The 23,971-nt window shown below is 36.1% G+C and overlaps 1 protein-coding gene across 1 annotated transcript in view; it reads right to left on the bottom strand.

The window, feature by feature from the left end:
- The window catches only part of PRKN (parkin RBR E3 ubiquitin protein ligase), a 639,177-nt gene that overhangs the window by 343,832 nt on the left and 271,374 nt on the right, over positions 1-23,971 (bottom strand). The window lies entirely within an intron of this gene.

Raw genomic sequence — 23,971 nt, 5'->3', positions numbered from 1 at the left:
GGAGAAAAACAGTTACATTTGCACCCTGGTCCATGAATGCTTTATTTGATTTCATAACTTGTAACCAAAGATGCCTTTTCTCTATGAAATAACTGTAGTAGTGACAACTCTGACTTGAAAAAGCTACAATTTTATTTTGGAACTTTAGCACCTACCGTATCACTGGCTGCACTGCTTGATTGCTGCTTACAACAACAATTTGCAAGCAGTAAACCATCTATGTTAACCGATTCAATGCAGTCATGCCAATTTTATGCTAGCCACACTAGCAGCTGAGCAAAACAGCAAGGATGTTTCAAAAAAAAAAAAAAAAAAAAAAAGTATAAATACTGCAATCATCCATACAACTTCACTAGTTCCACTTGTATCTACAAGGCTTCTAACAGCACCAAGCTGTTCTGCTCACATAAGGGTATCATTTACCAAGAACCTGCAGTTAAGAAAAGATAAGCTTCTTCACTTTCCTTCATCACAAGCCCAACCAACCTGCCCCGAGACAAGCAAGCAAACTTTCCAGTATTATCTTTAAGCGCATGATGGGATTAGCTGGCATAAGCATAAGCAAATCCAAACTGAAAATGAAAAGTATCACATTTCTCAAAAAGCGGTATTTAGAGTGTCAAACTACAGTTTGTACAGGTTTGGCTACCTGTACAAAATGCTCAAATTATTTAATCTATACCTGTTCTATCTAGCAGCATTCAACATTATGTATAAACCGCTGAGTGAGCCAGTCTTAATGAGAGGTGTCCAAAAAGTCTCTCAAGAGCCTTCCTCCAAATGCAGTGATTCCAGACATACTGGTGTTCTCTAACGGTGTCAAAAAATCAATTAGTAACGGGCAACTAAATAATAATAATAAAAAAGCTAATGTGAATTTTTCTTCTAGTGAAGTATTTAGCCACTAGTCACACGTTTAAAGGTAATCATGTTTAAAAGACATGATGTACTAGCACAAGTACTCAGAGCTTTGCATTTCATTGATATCTGCTTCATGTACGGTAAACAAACAAACAAAAAAAAGCCAAAACCAGCAGCTAAAATAACAGTGAAATGCAAAGTTATAAATGCAACTATAAAAAATAAATGAAAACAGATAGTATTACCTGCAGGACACTTCACACCCTTGCAAAATGGGAAACATTAAGACAGATGTCAGTAAACACTAAGTAAAAAATTTTATTCTGAGATTGCCGTTTTTACGGAGTACCCTGCCCTAACATTAGTATTTAAAATTGAGGACAATACAACAGTTGCCAGCCAACATCAGGCTGGATTTAAAACAAACAAACAAACAAAAACTTTCTGATGATACAATTTGATTGCTTACTGTACACATGAAATTCCTTGCAGAATCTAATAAACATAACAGAGAAAAGGAGAGGGAGAGTAGAAGAAAAGACTGCAGAGTTCAGGGTTTCTGGATATTTGCTGGCTTCCTTAGGAGCTTAATAAAATCCTATGAATTCTGTGAAAAAGGAAGAAATACCACTCATATTTGGAAAAGGACAAACCAACTAAAAGAGGGGAAGGCACATGAACATAGATGAACAGTATCCTATTTCTTGATCAGCAACTAACATCTGAAGGGTTGGTCACTTTTCTATGGTACATTTTGTAGATAAATACCATCTCAATTGCAAATGTGTACAGAGTATTTTCTGGAAAACAATCAGCTCTGACACAGCACAAAGAAAAAGCATGAGTACCTCCCCCAAAACAAAGAGTCAATAGAAGGCATCAGGATAAGTGGCAAAATGAAGGATAAAGCATGCACAATATATGCATGCAGATTAGCACAGATTATCAGAAAAAAATGGTAAGTGGTAGAGGAATGAACACTTACTAGCGATACTCTGGTTCTCATGACCCCAAGCATTTCCAGAAACAACTGTTTTATTCCCACACAAATATCTGAATATTCAGTATTAGCTCTGCCTGCTTCTGGGATAAAAATCGTAAATCTCACCTCAAACAGACAGACTAACGGAAAGATATTCCATGACTACTTTTTGGATGTAAAGATATCATTCAGGAAAAGTAGAAGAATTAGTCTAAACCCTGACTAAGTGAAGTTTACCGGTTGTTCTCTGGATACTCAGTACCCTGAGCTGGTGGAAGGGGATGGGGAGCAGGATGTGGCCCTCACTATCCATGAAGAACTGGTTGGTGACCTGCTACGGCACTTGGATGTGCACAAGTCGATGGAGCCGGATGGGATCCACCCGAGGGTACTGAGAGAACTGGCAGAGGAGCTGGCCAAGCCACTGTCCATCATTTATCAGCAGTCCTGGCGATCAGGGGAGGTCCCAGTTGACTGGCGGCTAGCAAACGTGACGCCCATCTACAAGAAGGGCTGGAGGGCAGACCTGGGAAACTACAGGCCTGTCAGTTTGACCTCAGTGCCAGGGAAGCTCATGGAGCAGATCCTCCTGAGAGTCATCACGCAGCACTTGCAGGGGAAGCAGGCGATCAGGCCCAGTCAGCATGGGTTTATGAAAGGCAGGTCCTGCTTGACGAACCTGATCTCCTTCTATGACAAAGTGACGCGCTGGGTGGATGAGGGAAAGGCTGTGGATGTGGTCTACCTTGACTTCAGCAAGGCTTTTGACACCGTCTCCCACAGCATTCTCCTCAAGAAACTGGCTGCTCTTGGCTTGGACTGGCGCACGCTTCGTTGGGTTAGAAACTGGCTGGATAGCCGGGCCCAAAGAGTCATGGTAAATGGAGCCAAATCCAGTTGGAGGCCAGTCACTAGTGGCGTCCCCCAGGGCTCGGTGCTGGGGCCGGTCCTCTTTAATATCTTCATCGATGATCTGGACGAGGGCATCGAGTGCACCCTCAGTAAGTTTGCAGATGACACCAAGTTAGGTGCGTGTGTTGATCTGCTTGAGGGTAGGAAAGCTCTGCAGGAGGATCTGGGTAGGCTGCACCGATGGGCTGAGGTCAACTGCATGAAGTTCAACAAGGCCAAGTGCCGGGTCCTGCACCTGGGGTGCAATAACCCCAAGCAGAGCTACAGGCTGGGAGAGGAATGGTTGGAGAGCTGCCAGGCAGAGAAGGACCTGGGAGTGATGGTGGATAGTCGGCTGAATATGAGCCAGCAGTGTGCTCAGGTGGCCAAGAAGGCCAACAGCATCCTGGCTTGTATCAGAAACAGTGTGGCCAGCAGGGCTAGGGAGGTGATCGTCGTCCTGTACTCTGCTCTGGTGAGGCCGCACCTCGAGTACTGTGTTCAGTTTTGGGCCCCTCGCTACAAGAAGGACATGGAGGTGCTTGAGCGGGTGCAGAGAAGGGCGACGAAGCTGGTGAGGGGCCTGGAGAACAAGTCCGACGAGGAGCGGCTGAGGGAGCTGGGCTTGTTCAGTCTGGAGAAGAGGAGGCTCAGGGGCGACCTTATCGCTCTCTATAGGTACCTCAAGAGAGGCTGTAGCGAGGTGGGGGTTGGTCTGTTCTCCCACGTGCCTGGTGACAGGACGAGGGGGAATGGGCTTAAGTTGAGCCAGAGGAGTTTTAGGTTAGATGTTAGGAAGAACTTCTTTACTGAAAGGGTTGTTAGGCATTGGAACAGGCTGCCCAGGGAAGTGGTGGAGTCACCATCCCTGGAAGTCTTCAAAAGACGTTTAGATGTAGAGCTTAAGGATATGGTTTAGTGGGGACTGTTAGCGTTAGGTCAGAGGTTGGACTCGATGATCTTGAGGTCTCTTCCAACCTAGAAATTCTGTGATTCTGTGATATATACCTGCATTTAAATGCTGTTGATTTTAGTGGGATTATTCGGATGAAATAAGCTAAACACAGGTTCAACTGCTTACTGAACAGAGGCCACGATTCAAAATGGTGTATGTCTGAATGGTCTGCAGATCAAATAGCCATGGAGACTGCTCGTGTGGTTATGCTTTCAGCGTAACAAAGCTTTTACCTAGAAATATTTAATTCTTTGCTACTATAAGCAACACTTACAATATGCAGCACTCATAAAGCATTGCATTAAGTGAAAGACATCAAAGAAACAAAAATGATTTCTCTGCAAATTCAATTTCTTTTTTTCTAGGATAGGAAAATGTACTAGAACCAGAGCAGACATTGCTTAAGTGACCACATTGCACAAATGCCACAAAACACAATCATCTCTTGCATGTGCACAACGCTCTTGGTACACTAAGCGCATTTATGTATTTTCTACCTATTCTTTCTAGCTCCAGGAACACTTAAATAGCTTAACTCTAACAGAAAAAAAATACAAAAACGTCTGAGTTTTTGGTACTTGTAATTTTTAACTGCAAGGAGTATAGATCAGGGGTGGGGAGAGAAGCCCAGAAAGTCAATACTTCCTGTACCTTACCTGACACACTATGCTGTTTTCAAGGCCAGCTACTATACAACCTTGCCTTCTGTTTTCACTTTGTCATTTATAAAAAAAATCTTTTTCAAAACCCTTTACTATTCTACTGATATCTTTAAAACTCTTACTTACCTGCTTGTGTAATAGGAATTTCAGTTTAAAGTCAAAAAAATTGGCAGCAAGATGGAGAGGGATGTCTAAAATACTTTGAATCGTTACTGTAAATTGCTCAGATTTCTAGATGCTGGCGTTTCATTAGCTAAAACATAATTCTAATACAAATGCAGAGAATTAGAAAGTCAAAGGTACAATAATTTATGAGCCACTAAATAATGGAAGTTAATTTTGGAACACGATTTTCACAGCTTGCCAATGTCACTAAATAACAATAAATGTACCACCTTTCGCATGCAGCAAATGGTGTATTTTCAAATAGTACTCTTTAATTTGTGAAAGAAATAAGGCCCTAAATCCTAAACAAGGACACCGTTAAAACAGCTACTCTTCTGACAATTTAGCTAACTGAACGTAGCTACCTAGTTGTTATTGATATATTGAATAACTTTGAACATGTACCCAAAGTGTTTTGAAAAAAGTATTGATAATTGAACATAATTGAATGAAAACACCCCTTTGCTATGCCAGTTTCACTCTCTCTTACGGCTGGACAGCAAAGGTCCTAGAAAGGGACTCTTTAAGTGAGACTTTTTTCAGAGTTTCTTGAGTGCACGAACAATGAGTGAGAATCTGCAGTATGAAGGACAGGATGATATATTAGAAAACAATAGCACAATGGCACAAGAAAGCAGAACAAGTAACATCCATAGACTACCCCTTACTAATGCTTAAAGTTCCTAATTACTTAAAGTGAATTTGAAAATGGGTATTTCCATGTATACAGGCAGAGGATGAAATTTATGGAAAAGCACATAAATGCAAGAAGTGACAAACTCCCACCAACTTCCATTGAAAATTAAGAGCACACACTACCTCAGGAGTGCTAAGCAGGTGCTCCTGTCTGCACCTGTGAGCTCACCAGAATCTCTACATGTATAACAAATCCATATTTGACTACCTTGTATATAACTTTAAGAAAATAAAACATACACAAAACAAACTTACGTAGCTAGTCATACTTGCATTGAAACATTTTGGCTAATTCTACTGTGCTTCTGAAATAATGAAATGATTTTGAATAACACTTCTCAATACCAAAAATAAAGAAAAATAACACTATTAAAGTATATTTATCAAACTGCAGATAGCTTGCATAATAATAAAGCTATACAACATGGATTTATCAATAATAAGTTGTTGTACATTTATTGTACATTTAAAATTGCATACTTAAATTGTCTCATCTAACTTTCCCCTTCATAATTAGGCAAGGAATAAAAACAGTGGACACTCATTCAGTTACAAGTCTTACCTCTTAGATCATTAAAATTTTGTTGGTCAGAGTTTCTAACATGACTTAATTTCTGAATTATTCAAACTTCATAAATCAATGATCAACAGATATCCTATAGACATTGCAGCTGTACAATGAATAGCACAGAGATCACAGATGAGCATATGCTAGTCTACCTTGTTGCACCCTGGTACAGACTTTAGCACTGACTAATCATTTATTAAGTCTTCTGAACATTTCTCTCTCGGTCTTCTCATAACCTTTTATGAACTGTAGTTTAAAACAAAAGTGTGAATCTTTTCCTTAAGACACTGAAAACCTTAAAGAATGAAATGGAAAGAATCAACCATTATCTATTTTTTCTCTCTGAAGAAAATTATTACAGACTTACACGAAAGATGCAAAATGTCTAACATGTCATTCACTGACGTTAACGTCAGCAAGGGTTAAGAGCATGAGCAATAGTTTAAAAGTGGTCCTGTTCAGACACATTTTGAATAAGTGAATGGATCATTGACTCACCGATGATCTTGTATTGCTAAAGTTGTGGGAGTTTTGCCAATGACCCCGATGGGAATAATATCACCTTCTCAATGTTAAGGTTAATATTTTTCCAATCTTCTGTGATCCATTTAATAATGTGATGAACTACCAATATCTGAAATATTTACTAAGTTCCAAGGGAATTACATGTTTTGCAAGACTCCTAGGAAACACTAAAAATCTCATCTAAATTTTGATCTCTCATCCCAAGGTTAAATATGGAAAAAAGTATTTTATTTATATATCCCATATAATCCATTCTATTTTTAAAGGATTACCCAGAACAAATAAACAAACAAAAAATGTGATACTAACATTTAAGAAATACAAATAAAGCTGAATTGATTCCAATGATGTAAAAACTCCACCATTAAAAGGAAAACATCCCTTTTGAGAGCACTGCATGCCATTTAGTGATGTCCCTCAATAGCATAACCTCAGGTATCAGCTTTTTTTCAATTTGGCAAAAGTCCAATAAAGTGTCTTGGGTGTTTACTGTTGCTTTAGAGACATATATATACGCATGCACATATATAACTATTTGTGTACATGTATTTATATTCTACATATAAAATATATTGTGTATATAGCATACGTACACTGCATTCATATATATATACTATATACAATATTACATGTATATGTGCATTTTATATGCATGTGTATAAATACATACTATATACACAATATAAATAGCACCTACACTATATATTGTGCATACATATACATTGTTTAGTATATACATATGTACACATATAGGTATACATTACACATTTACATGGGTGAATATACGCAAATATATTGTATGTTATATAAAATATGCATTATAGATATTGCATACTATAAGTATACATGTGCGTATATATCCATGTTCATATATATCCATTTTATATATCACCCTTTTCAATTTCCAAGTTATTGAATAACTGTTGGTGTTCAAGACTGAAAGATGTTAGCAATTTGCTATTACTAATAAGTTTCTAATACAAGAACCACTGCCAAGGAGGTTAGGGATATGATCTAATACCCATCCTCTTTTCTCTCTGCTTTACTTGTTTCCTTAAACTTAGCATCTACTTGGCTGTGTGTTTTTTGTTGTTTTTTAAGAAAAAAAAATCTTTAAGTTGTCTATATTGTTTTGTTATGTCTTTAAAGTTTAGTACCTTTGTAACTTTTATCATTTTGAGTTGTATCATTTATGGTGTATTGTACATTTTTCAAATTATGATCATAGTGAACATGATGTATAGATCTCTAGCTTTTTTCCCCTAGAGTCTGTGATTGTCTCTACCTGTACTAAATAAAAAATTGCATTAGAAAATTGTGAGTACCATGTTCTTTGACCTATAGCTGCTAATCTTGCCATGCTGTTAAGAGTGTGCTTTCCAGCTTTTGCTGGTAGTCCATGCTCTTGCAAGGACAGACATGATGCTCTCAGATGGACACTCTTCTCTTTCATTTGCTTCTTTTTGGCACATCACTGTACATTATATAATATTTGTAGCATACACAAGCCTTAAACAAGGTTTAAGAAATTCTAGGAATGAAAGAGACACAAAAAAACAGTGTCTGATAGATGCAGAGTACATGAAACCAGCAGACATCATGAACAACCACTTGCCAGATATAAAGTAGCTATGTATTTGCAGATAATTAGCTGTGTATCTGCAGATAACTCTGCAAAAGCTGGGCATTCATTCAGTAACCAGTGAATGGCCAAAACAGCCAGTGCTACCTGCAAGCTTCTGTAGGAAGAAAACTACAAGTTGAGCTTAAGCCTCTACCTGAGAAATCATAAATTAGTGAGAACACTCAAAGTTTGCAGCCCTGAGCTCCTCTCAATCTGTCAGGCAATGGTTCCTTTCTGAATGGTTTTACTCTAGAGAATTAATTCAACAGATAAAGGGAAAACCAGAAATTTTTGATGCAGCCTCAAATGATATATCGGTTCTTACCGATAGTTTGAAGTAACTGGTGAAAGATAAGGCATATTTAGAAAACAGTGAGAAAAAACAGCCAGGAACAAACATCTGAGGCAGTAATGGCAGAGTGACTGGACTCACAGACAGAGGAAAAGGTTGAAATAAGCAAAGCACGAGATGATCAAAGAATCAATAAAAATTCCTAATTTTAAGATTGAAAATTACAGATTATGACAAGGGAAAAATAAAAATACAGAAAACAAACAAACAAACAAAAGCCACTCAGGATTACTTAGAGAAAAGGTGCTTTTGTAGCCATGCAACAGGAGCAGTTAGAAAACATTCCATAAATAAGAGATACAGCTGGTATTTTGCTGGTTTTGAGAGTTATTGGACCTCAGTTAAAATCCAGACAAATCAGAAGATAGAATCTAAAGAGTTTTTACTTAGAATTTAAATTGTGGTACACTCAAGACTGGCAACAGCTGCCAGAAACATTGAATTAGTGGCTTGTGATGAGTTCCTCGATCTATTTGCCAGCACACAAAGGGCTTCTTTTTATATGAACAATAACATAAAAAACAACAAAATGAATGACAAACCAGAACAGTAAAGGACTGTCATCTCCCTTACTGAGCACTGACTGCTTAGGCTTGGAGATACATTTCAGATTCATAGAATAGAATCAGAGTAAGTGCTAACAAAAGGAGCAAATTAACTCCAAGATCTGCGTCATAAATTAGCACCCGATTCCTAGGTAATTTATCAGGTTATATTCAACCAAGGATAAACCAGATCATATATATATATTTTTTTTCTTATGTAGGCTAATCTGAACATCTTGTACTGGGTGGAAGCTTACTGATGTGAAGCCTGACAGATGTGTAGGCAGCACGTGGACTCAGAGACAACCCCTGTCCCTGCCTGCAAGCAGGCACACTGAAGTCTTTTTAATTTCTCTTTGGCACGAGTGAAAAAACAGTATGCTTTTGCGGTATTTTTTTTTCATTCAATAACTCTACAAATAATCCCTAGAATATGTCCTGAGATTTTGGTTGGAATGGGGGGGTGGGAATAGTATTAGATTCAGCATCTAAAAATTAGCATCTAAAAGTTATTGCAGTAAAATGGAAGAAATAGCAATGAGTTGTATATAGAGTGCTTTCCCTTTTAGTATTCTGTATTTAGAACACTCTGCCTGCTTTTCACAAGCACTACTTAGTCTCCAAGTTTAGCTTGCAATAACTCTCCTTAACTGTTCATCTTCTTACTATGCAAAAGTTTATTACATTGTAAAACCAATAAAACAAACCCAAGTACCTGAGTTGCTGGAGAAGATGCTAAGCATACCAGACATGTAGAGCACTTTGTCTCTGAAACATGGAAGAGGAGTTGTAACAGGATAATTCATAAAATCTGTAGCACAGAAATTAAATAAAGAGAAAAGTGCCACAGATTGCTGTAAGACGGATTCACCTAATAGCATTAAAGAGAAAGGAATGACCATTAGAGTCTATGAGATACTTTAAGTACCCCTCAAGGGCTTGTACATGCTTCACTGCTTTATGTGGAGCCTTGCGTCCTTTGGAGTATAATCTTGTTAATCAGCTCTCAAGGTCACAGCTGAATGCAAGAGAGGCAGGCTGTGCATCTGTAGAAGTTATTTATTTCTGGAAAAAAAAAAAAAGAAGCTCTATTTATGTGAAAATGATACACTGTTACATAGTACTTAAGTCCAAACCTGCAAACACTTATCCTCACTGACATCATTAAAAACATTCACAAAATTGTTTGCAGAACCTAAGCGTAAAGGCTCAAGTGCAAGCTACCCAAGATGCCTTCACTGCCATTGCTGTCTCCCTCTAATGATGAGAGGAAGTGCACCTACCATGGGAATTGCCTTTCCCATTCAAATCTGGGTGACCATGGAACAATCAGGATGGGATGAGGAACAGTACTAGATTTAGTTTCGTTCTTCTCCGCGCTTGCCCTGCCCATTGCAGCTATCTCTTGTGATAAAGAAGAAATTTTTGGGATGAGGTAGGAGAAGGAAGAGAGACCGTCCCAGAGGGCACAGCAGGGAGTAAACTGCAGCTCTGAGCAGTTATTCAGTGTCTCCTTTTGTCCCAGGACAGCACAGCTACATACAGTCTTCAAGAAGACTTAAACTTTCTTAAGTGAACCTTAAGAAATTATTAGGAATCAACGTGTGGGTAAACTACTAAAATTGGAATAATTGTAACCCAACAAAAAAAAAGGGGGACAAAACACCCCATACAAGGGGGAAAGACAAAAAAAAGGCAGCTTTCCTTTTTTTTTTTTTTTTTTTTTTGTTTTTTTTTTTTTTTTTTTTTTTTGTTTCCTAAAGAGATACACCTGCCAAAGAAATACAATGAAGCAAAGAGATGAAATACAAATGGATCACATAGTTGAGGAATCAATAGGAAAGACTTGTTTTTGTTTTACATTACTCAGGGACCAGTTCTCTCCCAAGAGTTCATATGTGGAAATTTTACTGCTAGAAAGGAGCTTTAAGTGGCTCTTAATACCATCAGTACTTGTACTTTCTAACAGTGATTATGGAATTTCCACTGGAGGACAATTTAGGGGAGAAAAAGCTCAAAGGTTTCAGCAGAGTCAAAAGTGATGATTGTTTCTGAAGCAAGAGGAAAAACACCAGAGTGGCTGAGACATAAGAAGATATCCGGTTCTTCCTAAGTAGCAGCTTAGGAATCTTGATAGTCACACTTGCAGAACTTGGTAGGGACCAGTTTATCCAGTTGGATTGTCATGACCATTCTTCACTAGCCCTAGAGACCGTGAATACTTAGAGTCACAACACACACAGAATCACAGAATGGTTGAGGTTGGAAGAGACCTCCAGAGATCATCCAACCTGATCAAGCAGGTTCACCCAGAGCATGTTACACAGGATGGCATCCAGGTGGATTTGGAATATCTCCAGAGAAGGAGACTCCACAACCTCTCAGGGCAGCCTGTTCCAGTACTCTGTCACACTTTAAACTTTAAAGCTCCTCTGTTCCTAGCACCACTATACTTATGTTCTTGAAAGACAGTCAAGAAATAAAAGTCCCCATGAAAATCCATTTTCATTTAATACCTATTACAGTGGTTTTTTCTTTATTTTTAAAACAGGTCTTTCTAAAGATGAGTACTTTAGCAGATAAATACATGCACATTTGTGCCCACGCACCACTGTAACAACTATTTCAGTTGAATTTATGGATATATATATTTGAAATACAATACAAAAATATGTCTTGAAACCTCAATGAACAATGACATTAAAGTATGCTATTCTCCCTGTACTTTGGTATTTTATTTTAAAAACAAGATTAAATTAGAATGCATTGGACTGAATAAGTGACTTCATGAAGCTTTTTTTTTTTTTCCTTCTTTCTGAAGTCTGCTTTATGTAAGCAGACTGACCCATACTGCAGCTTCATTCTCACCGCATGCCTTCTTATCAGGACATATCCTGATTCCTTATGAGACATATATGCCAAAAGTGAATAAATAATTCTTTTGTCAGAAAGATCAACCAGTTTGGAACCACTTTCTGGAGTATAGGCATAGACAGACTTGCTCAAGAGTATAGCTCAAGATTGACATCAGCATTGTCGGTATGTTTGCAAGAGCAGGTTGTCCAAATTCAGAGAGGTAACATCTCTGGGTACAGTCACCTTTGCAGTACAGTAGACCTCAAGAGGCAGGTCCTCGGTTTCTTGACAGTTGTTTGTATAATACTGGCTTCAGTGATCACAGATAATGTACCTTATGGGAAGAGGTCTGACTGTTCTTTTTGTTGCTGCTAACAAAACAACATGAAAAAGGGATATAATTTGCATTTGGAAAAATGCAAATGGAATTCTCATGCCAAGAGAGCACAGTTCCTCTAGTTCCTACTTTTTGTTCGTATTTACCAGATTTGTCTCTGCCAAGTGAAGTAAGAATAGGGTAATTAGTGGTGAAGAAAACTGTTTAAAAATGCAATGCACTTCAAAGAGCTAAAGACTTCTTATAAAGAAGAAAGCAAGAAATAAGGTGAAGAAAACACGTGTTTGTATAATGTATATTTATATGGGTATAAAAACAAAGTATACAATTGTATACTCATATATACAAAGTATAATATGTATTTTGTACATATACCTACATATAGAAATAAATGAATGCTTTATTTCAGTTAATAAATATGTAGGAACACAAACTTAGTGACAGAAAAAAAGTTGTCATTTTTGTTTAATAATTACATGTACAGATACTCTGCAAAAACTGAAATCTGTACAGAGCAGCATTTGTACTAGCTCAAATGTTCAGAAGAGTAGGCATATTTTTTCCTCTCATCTTACTATGTAACAACACTTCTTATATTAGTTTAATCTAAAACTAAACTCTTCCAATTTCAATCACAGTTGCATTTCCAATCACAGCTTCAGTTGATCTCTGGAGATCAACTGTAAGATAGGTCTTCTCTGTAAGAGACTGTTGTATCAGTCTAATTGAGAGATGATAATCCAAACATTTGAAAACCTTTTCATGGACAACTGTATTTGTTTTAGTCTTGCTTACTGTATTTCAGCCTATACTGATATGGAATTACTTTTAAATAAACTAAAATTTCATCTCAAATGAAAACACGACTTTACACAGAAGTTTGTAATATAGGATTTTGTACCGATTTAAAAATGTTTTAACTGGTGCCATTTTCCTTGCAGTATTCTTATATTGACTTGCTACTGCAATTATCACCACCACCCTTTATGAACTTGTACTGGGAAAGTGATCGTTAATATGTCATAATGGTCTTCATTTTTCAGTCTTCAAATGTCTGCAGGAAGCTCGTTTAAAGTGTCATAGACATTGCCTGAATGCAACAAGAAAACCTCTGTGATTCATTTGTCATTTTCAAATCATATTGCAAATCAGCACCCCTTTGCACCAAGTTCATAACAGTTATTTATAAACAAGTCTAACTTGCCTCTGTATACATTTTAAGTTCCACCAGAGGACTGAATTAATTTTCATTGTCCTGCCTCATCTTGCCCTAGATTTTTCCTTTATAAGGAAGATTTAGTTGTGTTGGCATCTTAGTTGACAATGAACTTAGTCTGTCACATCCAACATCGTGCTAAAATATTTATTACCATTTAGTATTATATAGTAATACTAGTATTAGTTATTTAGTATTGTAAAATTTATAAATTTTAAAGTCTGCATGTTTATTAAATGAAGTTTTCTGCCAATATATTCCTTTCAAGGAGGGAAGAAATTTTTAAGCAGAAGATCCATGAAAGTGAAAACCTCACTGTTTTCTTCTGCAGAAGAAATCATAGAAATCTCTTCTGATATTGTCTTCAGAAATTGTCTTATCTTTAAAGTCAACCTTTGACAATATACAAAAAAGGAGGGAGTGGAAGAAGAAAAGGGTTATGAATGCATGAGCTGCTATGAAAAACAATATGAATTTCTAGCTAACAAAATTTATTAAAGTTCAATCAATTTCGTTTGGATAATTAGAAAAATTACAAAACTAATTCGCTAAGAGAGCTCTGCACACTGTTGTTTATAATTGTCAATAGAAAATTTCTCAATCCCTCCTTGCTCTCCCAAACAAAATTCTGACCAATGTGACTTTGAAGCTGATAAACATCAAATATATATTTGCAGAATCTGGAATAAATACATTACTCCAGACATCTATGGAAAACAGTATGTATTCACTTGCCATCGAATTTCAAACATTTCATTTCATTTCCTAAAATGTTGATTTGAATTAGGCTTTTATGGAATCTGTAACAATCCCTACTGAGCCAAGGAATTGAATGGGTATTAAAGACATTACTTAGGACAATAGTTACTGTTTCATATTAAATCATTAAGTGAGTCTACAAAATGTCAAGCAACATTAAATGAAGTTCCCTGCATATTATGACAGATTCTCTATCTTATAAATAGTCCTTCATGTATTTGATTTCAGAAATTATATCTTGGTACTTTTGCCTGACACTGCTGTTTCCATTTTTTGCTACATTTCCGCAAATTAAAACCACTCTATGTGCATTTTTTTCCCCTGCTGTTGGGTTGCTCTATTCTCTGATATTATCACTCATTTCTCTATTTCCTAAATGAGTGAAATCCACATCTTCCACAAGCGCTTCCTTTCTTGTTTTTGCTACATTACCATAACAGGAATTTGATAATACTGATACAGCTGATGTCAGTGATCTTGCTATAACTTTGTGACTAAAAAATAACAAATTAAAAATGAATTTCAGGATCAGAAAGGAAGTGTTTATATTTTTTCCCCATCTTTTTTATAAAGCTAAATATACAGGATAATTATTTTTGCATATACCTATACTAGTTCACATTTATTCTTGTAGATTTTCCTTCAAGATACAGCAGCCTCAGTTTTGTTTTGTTTTGTTATTTTTTTTCATTTATCAGTCCAATCACTAACAAATTACTCTTTATGACTGACATAAATACATTAACAGCTCTGTTTCTTCCATGTTAAACAATTGTCTTACAAAGCCCTTTTCCAAACATTAGGCTTTAACAGAGTAAGTATTCATAACTTTTCAATGCCCTTTATAGAATTACTTAGACAAATACTTATTTTTGTTTGACTTCCATTTCAGTAGCAGTCTTCAAAACAAACCTTTTTCAGTTCTATGTCTATGTCTTCTTTCCTTCAGAATGGAAGTACATCTTAATGGAATGCACTTCTTTCCTAACCAACAACTGCATGGACTAAAATCTAATTTCTCAGAACTAAACTCAGTGAAGTAGATACTCATTGCTATTAACTGAAATATTTTTGTTCTACATCTGTTCTTTCCACATAGAACACTGAAGATAGAAAAAAAAAAAAAAAAAAAAAAAAAAAAAAAAAAAAAAAAAGGAGAGTTAGATAAAACTGAATTGGGAAAATGAGATAGAGTACATCTGCTCAATCTCATATCAAGTTAGAAATGCACATTACAGAAATCAATTCACAATGGAAATAAAATGTAGTTCAACTGTTTCAAATACTCCTAGCAGTGGCTGTTTCAAAACCAGAATTCACATATACTTGTACATATGAACTTACGTAATACAAGTAAAAAAAATTAGCACGTAGTAAAGATATTCCTTCCACAACCCCTATCTTTGATAAGTTCTTTTAGTTAAGGAGAAAATGAATGCCTTTGCTGCTCCTGCTGATGTTGAGTCAATCAGAACAGAGTAGTTCTCCTTTCAAGTAGATGATGACTGGCTGAGAAGGCTGGGAAAGCTGGAAAGATATGTCAATAAATATACTTCCTTATGTGATACCTTGGACTGTTCCTCAGGCATCTAAGTTTTCAAATCTGCCCCAGCCCAGTATGGACATACTTGTGAATAAGATGGGAAGCAGAGAAAAATTATTCATAAAACCAGCTTAAAAATAAATGAGTGTACAGAAGTTTAAAATAAATGCTAATTTTTCTATTGAAGTTATTTAGTCATATATGTAGATATGTCTATTTGTATATATACACAATACTTTTTCTGAACTATACTCGAAAACAATTTTCACACAATAAAGACTCCTGTTATTTCCCCATATTTAACTTCATTTCCAAATTAAGTCTCCATCTTCTATCAATGTTTCATTAACTACAAATTCAACATTAGTTACTAAATGTCAATTACTTAAAAACAGTAAAGCAGTGACTTTTTTTTAAAAAGAGCAGATTTCTCACTGTCACTTCATTTTGAACAACTTTCTTCAGCTGTCACATTCACATTCAATTCCTTACTGTTTCTTACATTAAAAATAACATTAAATAAAGTCAGAGACAATAAAAGACAGTGTCTCAACAGCTCTCATCTTACTGAAGTGCAAGATTAGCCAAATGGCAAGCTACTCATCAGACAAAAGTTGAAGTTGCTCTACCACACCTTCCCAGAATACTTCAGTTCAGTCCTGAAGGTAACAATTCCACAATTTGTTCACCTTGTTCATTCAGCCCTCAGGTTTCTGCTGAGATTAGGCTGGCTAATTAGTATCATCTGTGATGGTGAACTTTTAAAATATTATCATCTGTCGAAAGTCAACTGTATTGTTACCTCCAGTGACATTTCTCATAGGCCACTAAATGGCTACCAGGTGGTGATAATATTTGGCTGTCACCAACCTTGACCTAAAGAAGAAGAGAACCAATTGGTGTTTGTGTGGCGCTGGGGGAAGGGAAATATATTTTCTCTGTTTGTTTCACAAACATCTGCTACTATACTTTTCTTAGACATTTCAAAATATTTTTTAACATTTCTATTTAAACCTTAAATATTTGCCCCAAATATATATTTATTAGCTTACATGACCAATCAATGAAAAGCATAAGTAGTCCTACTTTTAGGCTTCCTCAAAATATTTTGGAAGTTAGGTCCACCAAATTTTGCACATGGTGAAACTGGATACTTGACACATGCCAATTAAAAAATAATCTAAAAATAAATAAATAAATAAATAAAAAACCAATCCAAAAATCTGTAGAAGCTGGAACTATGTCTCACTGAAATGCAGTTGCAGTGCAGATCATAAAAAAAAAAGAAGAAAAACAGTAAGAAATGCAGTGATGTCCTATCAGTGCCACAGGGGGCTGCTACATAATAGTGGTTACAATTCAGTGGAAAGGTTAAGGCAGCTGAATTGCATGTACAGGTTACATTGTTCCAGAAGCCCACAGTACAAGTGTTAGAGTCTAAAAGTATAAAACCCCCAGTGTGTGCCACCAAAGAAATGAAGGTCACTTACTGGCATTACTAGAATTTGTTCATCTTTCAAAATACCAACAAAACAGTCACCAAAATATTTCTTCTTCTTGGTTTTGCTTGTAACAAAACTCATATTGCAGCTGTAAAAATCAGTACTCTACAGACTACCTCGCTGAGAAAAATAAAAAAGCCCTAAACCAATTAGTAACAGTTCTTAGTTTGATATTTGATTAATTTCTTACTTCAAGTGATTCTTTAGAAATCCTATTAATTTCAGGAATATTAGAAGAGAAAGAAGTAGACATTGTCCCTGATGGTCATAGTACTTAGACAAAGTAGATTTAATTCTTAACATAATCTTTTCTCACTCTTCTTTGAGCTACTCAAGGTACATAAAAGACAACAGAATGTAGAAGGCAGAGATTTAGAGGAGAAACTGCATTATCAAAACAGGTCACAGAGGGAAAACATACTTTTAAAAAAGATGAGCTAAATATAGACTTGATAACTTGCTTGAATTATAATAGCCCTAGGGGCAATTCTAGGATCCAATAACCCAGAATCAAAGAGAAATAGCAATTGTATATCAGGAATAAGGTGTTATTTAGTCTTCTGAAAAACATCACCTTGTCCGTATCTTTTAATAGATACAGCCTGTTTTTTTTTTTTTTTTTTTTTTAATATCGGAAGGGAATAGAAGGTCCCTTGTAACTGTTCAGATAACAACAAAATTGACCCCAGTCAAAACTCTAGGACAATCACTTCACTTTGGAAATGTTTACAGTTCAGATACAGATCTTTATCGGAATCTAAATTTTGTAGATTGTCTCTTCAGCTGTAAGATATGATTCAAACCTGAAACTAAATATTCTAGGATGATTTATATATTAAAGCTCTCAAATATCATGGTAGACCTGCTACCTCACACATTTTTTGTTATATTCAGTAGTAGATTTCTCCTCTAATATTCCCTCCCCTTTCTTTCATTTATTATTTTTTTTTAATCCAGTCTGCATCAAGACTGAAAGAAAGGTAAGGAAAATAATTTAATGTGTTACTAAAAAAAATATTTTAAACAGTACTAGAAGAAACATTTGATCTCAAAGCAACATACAACAATTTTATGTAATATAGGAAAGAATGCAGTCATCAATCAATTTTTCACACCTTCTCCCTCACAGAATCACAGACTGGCTGAGGTTGGAAGCAAGCTCTGGAGGCCATTTGATTCAATCCCCCTGCTCAAGCAGGGCCACCTACAGCAGCTTGCTCAGGACCATGCCCAGGTAGCTTTTGAAGGTTTGAAGATCTCCAAGGAAACAGACTGCACAACCTTTCTGGGCAACCTGTACTACTGCTCCATCACCTGTAAAGTACAGAATTACTTCCTGATATTTAGACAGAACCTCTTGTGTACTAGTTTGTGCCTGCTGCCTCTTGTCTTGGTACTGGGCACCAACAAAAAGAGCCTGGCTGGATTTTCATTGCATCCCCCCCCCTTCAGGCATTTATACCCATTGGTAAGATCCCCCAAGTCTCCACTCCTGTAGCCTAAAAGGTCCCAGATATTTCAGCTTTTCCTCATTGGCAAAGTGCTTCAATCAACTGCAGAAAAGTAAGCAGTGCGGAGGATGGGGGATGACAAGAACTGTTAGATGTACTTTTTCTTCTGAAAAACACACACCGAAGAAAAAATGGCTGATCAAGAGCTAGTTAGAGGTTTTGGGGGATCAAAGTAGTCCCTACAGAATCAGATTAATGCACAGTTGTCCCTAATGACATGCAGAGTTATTTGTTCCTTATTGATTCAAGTTGAAGAGAGATGTCTACTGAATTTCTAACAGGACTTCCAATAGTAATTTCCCTTTGAGTTTTTCCCTCTAAGTACTGCCCTTCTACAACAGTCTCCTGCTCCTTAATTTAATGCTCCTTAAGTTTAATGTAATCGGAGTCTGAACTGATTTGGCTGAAAAGAATTTTGACAAAAACTTTAAGTTACAGTTACACTTGAAGAACATCTTGCATATGTAGTTCTCACCACTAGCAATATCAAGCTCCATCTTCAATTTTAGCAGTATGAATTCTGAATTGCAGAAAAACAAATTATAAGTTTCCATTGTCTAAACAATTTTTTTTTTTTTTTTTTGCCTAAGATTATGAAGTACAGATTTATCAGATAAAAACTTTTGATCAACACAAAAGCAAATACTTCTGGACAATTCTTTCTATCTATTAAGTGAAAGCAAGCCCTATATATTTCTTGTACTTATCTGTATCTGTTGAAAGCTAAAAATAATGGTGCCTTTAGGAATTGTACCCTACCTAGTTTGTGAAAGATGACGCGAGGCATTTCTGTTCCACACATTTTATTTTTACACTGCTAGACATCATTGTTATTCCTGAGCCTGATTTATAGGTACCCAGGGGTACTCCTAACCCCTTTTGATGTTATTTCTACTAGAAACAGTTGACAAAAGCAGATCTCCCCTTGAGGATTGTACCATTTTAGTATTTGTTTCAACTTTCAGCCATTTGCTCAACATATTATGAGCTTCTTCAAAGATATAAAATAGCAACCCATCACCTTCAATGCTACAAAAAGAAATAAATGCATAAAGGCTGCCAATTCATACCAACTCCACTGTAGATAAGCAAAAAGCATTGGAAGGCATTACACTATGTGGAATACTGTCTATGGATTTAGCATAACCCTACAAAGGTATTTGGCTCTAAAATATTTCACTCTGTTGGTCAGAGCTGCACGAAAATATTCATATCAAATATAAATCCAGGGTGAAAGAATACGTGCTTGGGAATAAAACTGGCAATATGCTTAAACATTCCTTTCACTGTGTATTTTTCTATATACCATAGAATACACTACTTCTTTAAATAAGATTTTTGATGAGCTCTGTAAGCCCAGCTATAATCATGTTTGTTGTGCCAAGCATCTTGAGATTTATTAATTGGTCCACCTGTGGTGGACTAGTTGTTCATGATAAATATATGTGAACAAACAGATGAATCATAGAATCATCTAGGTTGGAAAAGATCTTCAGGATCTTCAAGTCCAACCATCAGTCTGACCTACCAAGTCCCATCACTAAACCGTGACCCTTTAGTGCCATGTCTACATGTCTCTTCAATATTTCCAGAGATGGGGACTCCACCAATTCCCTGTGCAGCCCATTCCGATGCTTGACCACCCTCTCTACGAGCACATAAACAACAAAATGGTTGTCATTTTTCTTGTTTCATTTCATTTTTTTCTTGTTTAATTTCATTTTTTTCAGAAAATAATAAAGAAATCTATTATGAAGAATATATATTTTTTGCCTGTAGCAGAGCTAACACTAAGTAACCGTTATTGGACCAAATACAGATATTGCTCGTTTCCAGATGAATGTTATAGACTACAATCAGCAGAGCTGGTATTTTTCAACTGCATAAGAATATTAGAAAGTGATCACCGTCAAAAATAGTCACCTATATGTTTAAATAAAGTTACAAGGTTATGTGTATAAATATATTTAAGTTCTATATAAATGTTCTTAGAACACTATGTTGGAGAAAAGAGTTAAAAACTCAAACCAGTGAGCAGAGATTTCATAGCTAGCACAGTTACTTACAACAACCCTTGCACAACACTCATAATTGATTTTATTGCTCTAACTCTAGCTTTGTGTAAAACGTGCTTACCTTTGATCATTCTTGCAATTGGGGTGAAAGAAATAAGTCAAAAAATAGAAATGAAAATGATTTGTTTCAAAGTTTTAATTGGAAAATTATTTCATTCACCCAAACATATATGTGAACAACTTGCTAGACTGGCCATAAAAGAATATGGAAGATGACTGACTATACCTAGAAAGAAAGTTTAACCATACACTGGACTTTTTTTTTTTTTTTTTCTCCAAGAAGTATGTATGCACATGAATAAGAACAATGATAAAGAAACCTTGGTTGGCACTGGAAGTATTGAAAGATTAAAGCAAAGAATCTTTATCCTAACGATCAATGGTAAGATGAAAGTATTAGAATGAAGAAGAAACTGAGATATTTATTATTTCCTGGTTTTACTTCAGAAGGAGAGTTACGGTCTTTTTGATAACACCTACAAATGTTCAGTATATAAAAAAAGTAAAAATAGACTTGTGGTTTTAAAAATCAAAACCTCTGAAAGATAATTAGCATTTAACATATGAATGCATTTACAAAACTTTAAACTTAACACAGAAATGTGCCTATAGAAGTTTTTTTGGTTTTGTTTTTTGTTTGTTATCTTTTTGTTTATTTGTTTTGTTTTGTTTTTAAAGTCGAGAGGAGAGCCCAGTAAGCTGTCAGGAAGAAACAACTTTTCTTGCAATCAAGAAAGACAGACTTCTTGAAAATCCAGTACATGGGTCCTGGAAATGGCTAATGTTTATCCTGTGAAACTCAGGTTTTATTGCAGTAATTTCACCTCTTCATTGTACTTCACCATGTTCAGAAAAGTGTTTGGATGCTTCCTGAGCCCTGCATAGTGGATAGTAGGACATGAATAACCCTATCGCACACTGTCTGGACACTGGGATAAAAGGTATACTTTCTCTGTGGATGTAGTTTCAGCAATGAGTCCTCAGGTTTTAGCATCAAGATTACGCCAATCTGGCTGTGACTAAGAGCCAAACTATCACAGTACTGCGTAGGACATCTACCAGTTGTTACCTTTTGCCTCAGGATCAGGAATCAGTTGTTGGCTTTCTTTCATTTAGCAGTACAGAGGGATACCAGGATTCTGCACTGCAGTAAAAGAAATCACTTCTTGCCCGGTGAATCATTAGAAGAGCCAGGAGAGCTAACAGCTTTTAGGTCGGTCTGCAATCTTGCTATGAAATCCTGAATTAACAATTTGAGAGAGACTGATATTTGGAGCTGCTAGTTCTGCAACTACACCAAAAAGGATGCTTTCAAAATTATCTCTTTCTAGAAGACATACCATATGAATCAGCATAGAGTTCAAACGTACCTTGCTACTTTCTTTTGACCAACTATCACTTTACAGTTCTCCTTGGCATACATTTTATTGTAAGCAAGGGTGCTATCTGCCCTAAGACAGAGTCAAGGTAAAATCAAGTTAGTCAACTACAAAAGAGAAGAGGATCTGAAATAATATTGTCTAATTCCTACAGATTTCACCTTGTGCAGTCCCAATGGCCAGAACAAAAGACTTGCTCATGGGTGGGAGTAGATTAGGAGGTGTGCAGGAGAACAAAGGTCATCCTCAAAATTTTATGAAGTAAACAAGAAAAGGATGAGATATCCTCATCATAATTTCATTACATCTCTAGATGTAATTAGAGAAGAAGCCTATGCCTACAGTGCTAGGAATTGAGAAGCTGAAATCTGCTTACGTAAATTTATTAGTATGCTTATAACAACAACAAGCTGCTGGAGGACTCCCCTGCACACTCCTTTACTCCTGGGATAAAGGATTTCAGTGCCTTCTGCCAAAAAAAAAAAATAAAATAATTCTATGTCCCATAAGACATACTGGGATGGAAGCATGATCCCCTGAGTTTCTGGGGACTGACAAGAATAAAGCTGATCTGTAGGCTGTTTTTTTTTTTTTGTTGTTGTTGTTATTAAAGAGGTGGCAGATATCTCTCACTCATGCCACAGGCTTCAGAGATCTTGCTATGATCAAGTAAAATCTATTAGCCATTCAGGAAACCAAACAGAACTTTCATTTTCTAAAAATTATCTTTATGCTCCATAGCGGAAGACAAACCTATTTATGACCAACTGAATCTGCTACTTAAAATAAGAAGATTGAAGTCACTCATAAACATAATCAGTCTTTCCTGTAGCCTCAGCATGGGTAGGTAACTAGCAACTGTTACTGCCTTGCAAGCTGGTCAAGTATCTAAATCCTTCCTTGTTTGCTGTATAAATCCAACAAGCTTATTTATGAATAAATGCTCCCATAATGATGGGCTGAGATAAGTCTACTGCAACTTAGGTTTCCACAGTCATTTGATGCCTTAACTTAAATAAATGAGAATTAGCATACTTCTGTGATATTGTAATAAATAGTCCAAGTAACATTTACTAGTAAAGTTTAGGAAGTCAATAGTTAGTCCTAGGAACAATTCAGCTAAGCAATTTCAGAAAATTCAGTCCAAACTTTCTTTCCTTTGGGATTTTGTCACAAAACCGTGACAGAAATTACAAATTCACGACTACAGATGAGTAGTTTTGTACTGAATATATCAATTCAGGAAAATGTCAACATACCCATTTCAAATTTGATTGAAATAATTATAACCAATTCTCAAGCCTAAGTAAACACATTTATGGCTGATATTTTACACTCTTGTTCTTTGGAAAAGAAAAAGGCTGGGCTAAGAATGGAAACCGCACATTATCCTTAATTACAGAGAGGTTAATACTGCTGCATACCTAACCATTAGGACAGCTAAGTAATTTTGCACAGTAGACTCTGAAACAGATGCACAACAACTTCCGAAGCCCTGCATGTATGCGAAGTGCTGGACACCATACTCTTTCTTTTCAATGTACAACTATCTTTTAATCTATAAGTAAGAAGAATGTTCTTCAACCATATACAATCAATATACAATATACAAGCAAACAATCAGATATCAACGCACTACCACACAAGCACAACATAATATTATACTCTGTATGGGCTATAATCAGAGTTAAAGACTAAAATTTCCAGTAGGAAATTGACTTCCAAGTAAACCAGCTTTTCCCCTCAAGATACCCCTCAACATTTAACTTACTGTCTCATAGGAATTCACTTTTTTTTTTTCCTAAATACTTTCTCATATTTCAAAACACAGATGAATCAACAGAAATACTTAAAATAAATAACATGGCGTTATTGGTTTTGAGGTAGAGCCTCAAAACCTCTCCTATTCAGTAGATGAATGTGTTTCAGTTAATTCTTCATAGCAATAGTAGCTTTTGTCTTTGTTG

The sequence above is a fragment of the Aythya fuligula genome, chromosome 3 (assembly GCF_009819795.1).
Source record: "Aythya fuligula isolate bAytFul2 chromosome 3, bAytFul2.pri, whole genome shotgun sequence".
In the NCBI taxonomy this organism is placed as follows: Eukaryota; Metazoa; Chordata; class Aves; order Anseriformes; family Anatidae; genus Aythya; species Aythya fuligula.
The sequence above is the reverse complement of the archived record's forward strand: the minus strand, read 5'-3'. Positions and strand labels throughout refer to the sequence as shown.